General features: G+C 36.4%; 1 non-coding gene across 1 annotated transcript; it reads left to right on the forward strand.

Annotated features, from left to right (window-relative positions):
• The first annotated feature begins 426 nt into the window (after positions 1 to 426).
• LOC111824885 lies at positions 427 to 543 on the forward strand. Its single transcript, XR_002827946.1, has one exon. It is a non-coding gene; the product is annotated as a small nucleolar RNA SNORA77 (small nucleolar RNA).
• The last annotated feature ends 3852 nt before the right edge of the window (positions 544 to 4395 follow it).

Consider the following 4395-nt stretch of genomic DNA (forward strand, 5'->3'; position numbering starts at 1 on the left):
TAATTTTACTGTGTTAATAGTCATTATGATTCAGTAGTGTGTGTAATATATATCAGGAGACATCTTAAAAAGCATATTATCATAAAATGCATATTAAAGGGCTTTCCACCTACATAAATTGAATTTAATAGATTATAGCAACTACAATGGGCCCATTAGGATCTTTGGAAAACACAGTTTAGGGCCTTGTTAAAACATACATTTTCTTCATGTTGTATTCCACTTAGAGAGTTTGCTCTGGTAACCTAGGGCTTGGGTATGTTTGTTTTACTTAGTTAAGAAAAATAAAAATAGGAAAGTATTTTTTTTTTCAGTAAGACAGTCTATGAAGGCAGGAAGAAAGCAACTTTTAAAATTAATTACATTGTTTTTTGTTTCAAAGAATATATATATAGAAAAGTGTCATTTAAAAGTACTATCTGTCATGCAGACTCACTCTGCACCTGGATGCAGTCCCAGGCAGATGCTTTTCCCGTCTGCCACAGAAACAGCCCAGGGTACTGTGACCTGTCAAGGGTGATGCAGGTGCCCAGGAACACAGGAAAAAAAAATAACAACAATAATAATAATCCATTTGTAAAAGTGTTTAGTGACACAGATTACTGTGTATAAAAAAAATCCTCCTTTCATGTTTCAGAAGAGTGAGGGTAGGTGTGTTTCAATTTAAGCTGAGGTTATTAATTGTTACTTATCAATGGATATACTTTCATGAAAGGCATTGAGCATAGATTAATTATATCCAGTGTTTTCCATAATGTGGTCTACGGACCAACTACATCAGAATCTCCTGGGTGTTTAGCAATGCCTGTCTCTCCTAAGTCCCTAGATCTACTTGAGAAGAAGTCTAGGCATGTGCAGTGAAATTTGTATTTTAATGAACTCCCTTAGAGATTCTTGCACAACAACTGAGATTTGAAAGAAGTGGTTATCTTAATCTACAAACCCAACCACTTAATGTAGTCCACACCCAGAGTCTTATCTAGATTGAAATCTGCTAGCTGGGTGTGTAGTCTGACTGCAGAGTGTGGCTATAACTCCTTAAACATTCTTCCAGGAACACTTATTTTGAAACCAGTCCTGATCTGTACTACCCACATTGGATTTACATGAGAAGCCACTGAGCTTTGTGGGTCTAATGCCAAGTCTCCCAATTCTAACTTTGTAGTAGCAGTTTTAAAATGTGTAGAGTAGAGATTTGAGCACAGTTGTTTATTGGAAATCCTCTCCTCTTGCTAGGACTTTGGATGTTTTTAAAAAAATCATTTTGGTGGTTCAAAATCAAAAGGCATCACCCCAGACGTGACCACTTATGGCCTATGGATGAACTCCGTGATTATAACGAACTCTTATCTAACTGCACCACTAACTATACCAACACAAAAGACAGCAAAACCAAAACCCTTTGTCACGTTATTTCTCATGCTATAGCAGCGGTTCTCAACCAGTGGGTCACGACCCCTTTTGGCGGTCGAACGACCCTTTCACAGGGGTTGCCTAAGACCATCCTGCATATCAGATATTTACATTATGATTCATAACAGTAGCAACATTATAGTTATGAAGTAGCAACAAAAATAATTTTATGTTTGGGTCACAACATGAGGAACTGTATTTAAAGGGCCAGAAGGTTGAGAACTACTGTTCTATAGTCTTCCTCAAAAATGGAATTATGAAAAAGTGGAATTCTATTTTTAACTAATAACCCTATCTCTACATTTCTCTCCCTGTTTTCTTTCATTGTAGTAGTACAAATAGTAGCACCTTTTGTGTATCTGTGGCACAGATACAAGGCTACATTGAAGGAAAATTCAATGAGAAGCATCAACTATGATGGTTGAAAAAAAAGTAAAACAAATCTCACACTGCTGGCTTAAAGTCCTTAAAAGAATTGCCTGGTTACTTGCTTCACAATGAGAAAATCATCTATGTTCTTGTGAGGTTTTTTAAAAGTTAAAGCCATAAGCACTGCCATTTGTATCATGGCTCTTCCATTTACTGGCTGCTCAGACTTGGACCTGACAGAGGGCCTCCCAGCTGTGTTTAACAGCCCTGTGGGGTTGGTTCTTGATTGTTGATAAGGATTCCCAGCTGTGCTTACTTAGCAGCTCTCTGATTAATATTCTTCCTTCTGCTGTAGAGAACCCCTGCTGAATAGAGTTGTTAATACCCTACAAAATCCAGGCAAATAGTGGGCTTTCTAAACCCAAGGTTTCAATAAATGGAAAATGTGAAAAGTTTGAAATGAAGTATGAACTTCAAGTTTTGACATGGGAGGAATAAACCAAGAAAAAAAGATAATTATTTGGATCCTTAAAGCTTTAGACTAAATATTCTGACTCATATGGGTTCTGCAAAAGACAGCAATGCTTTGCTATTGGCCTTGCTGTAAGAAACAGATCTTTATTTTAGTTTTTAAGAAAAATTTAAACTTAAATTAGAAATTATTTAAAAGTGCAGCATTGTTACAGTTTTCTTTCCCCATTCCTATGGTTTCATTCTCAATTAACTACAGCCTTATTTATATCAGTGGTTTATTATGTTAGAGGCAAGTAAAAACTTATGTGTCATTTTCTCTACTCCTTTTATTAGTTAGACTTGACTAACAATTCAATAGTGAATTGTGACACTATCATTATTGAGAAATATAGGCCAGAAAATAAAGATGCCTCCATCTAAAATAGAATTACATGTCTGAATTATCTGAAAAGGGTCTTTAGTCCTCCACTACAAGCTTGCTTTTGAGATTTGTCCTTTCCCTATTAGTTGGTTCCCAGATGGGACAGTAAGAAATCAAACCATTCTCACTACTAATAAATAAATTCCATACTGGGATCATTTGGGAGATCAAAACACTGTTATGAAAAGATTGTTAGCACCTCATATTTCTTCATGAATCAGACAAGAGAGTTTATTGAATTCTGTGCTAAAGGAATGGAAAATAATAGAAGACAACATTCATGTATCTTAAAAAGACTCAAAACACTCAAACTACCTTCCCTTTTTCCTTCAGCAGTCTCAACTAGTCTTATCAGTTCAACAACCATCACCTCTCAGTCCCAAATCTACACCCTACATCTGAGTTCTCTCCAGGTTTCGATCCACTTTACCCTTTTATCTACTACACCTGTCTTCTTGGGTGGCTTATTTCATTTAGTTCAGTGTATTCAAAACAAAATCATTCCTCTTTTCTCTCACATCTGGTTCTCTTTCTGCATTTTGCTCTTTTCTGTTAGTGGTGATGACATCACCATCCTCCCAAGTTTTGCCCAGGCCCCAAACTTGTCATTTCTGTTAACTCTTATTTTTCTCTGTCTCTTGCTTCTGTAGCATCTCATTTCTTATAGTTGCCCTTTTTCATTCCCACACACAATGACCCTAAATTCCAGCCTTCCTTGCTTTTGACTAACCTGTTGTAGTAGCTGCCTAACTGAATTCCTACTTCTAATCTCAACCCTCCCAATAATTCCTCCTACAGATTAAGCTCCATTAATCTCCAAAAAGTATAGTGCCAATCTTCCACTCCAAGAGTCAGTGCCTCCCAAATGGTTACAGAAGGCTGTCCTGACACCGCTAACTTGTCCTCCATGGAAGGTCACAATCCAGTCTTGTCTGACTTTCCAACTTCATTTCACAGCATTTCTCTTGTTTAGAATCCTGTGCTTGCCTCAAACCAAGTAACTTGCTGGTCCTTATCTTTGTGCCTTTACTTTACCTTTCCCTTGTTCTGGAGCAGCCTCCCCTCATTCCTTTTGACCTAGATCCTGCCTAAAACATGGGAACTTGACCAATAATTAGGTACATAATTTAAATGTAGACTAAAGTTTAAGAGCCTGAGCCATAGAGTAGAACTGCCTGGGTCCAAACCCTGGCTCTGCCAACTTATTAGCTAAAAATTGGGGACATGATCTTAATCCATGGTGCTGTGGTGAGGTAAATAAACTAAAGCTCTGAGAATCGTGTCTCAAGCTTATAAGATCTAATGCTAGACATCATTTGTGAATGAATCACTTTAATTTCTAGGGCTTTACCCTTTAAGCAAGTTTTTATTTAGGTATTAAAAAGTTTAATTAAAGATATGTATAAATAACACATCTCTTTATTTGTGGGCATGAAAAATATACTTCACTTATCTTTATGTAAAATAAAGAACCTATAGTCAGGCATATTAAAGAATTTGTTAAAGACAATTTCAAACAAACAGTAGTATATAGAATAGGATAAGGAATCCCTATGTATACACCAACTAGCTCAACTCATGGCCAATCTTGTTTCAGCTAGACCTCTTTCTTTATGATTTTGAAGCAATTCCAGACAGTCTAATATGTATCTCTAAATGGTAAGAACATTTTCTTATATAACCTCTGTACTATTTAACAGTAATTTCCTTTTTTTTAG

This window comes from Myotis lucifugus, unplaced genomic scaffold (genome assembly GCF_000147115.1).
Source record: "Myotis lucifugus unplaced genomic scaffold, Myoluc2.0 scaffold_10146, whole genome shotgun sequence".
Classification (NCBI taxonomy): domain Eukaryota; kingdom Metazoa; phylum Chordata; class Mammalia; order Chiroptera; family Vespertilionidae; genus Myotis; species Myotis lucifugus.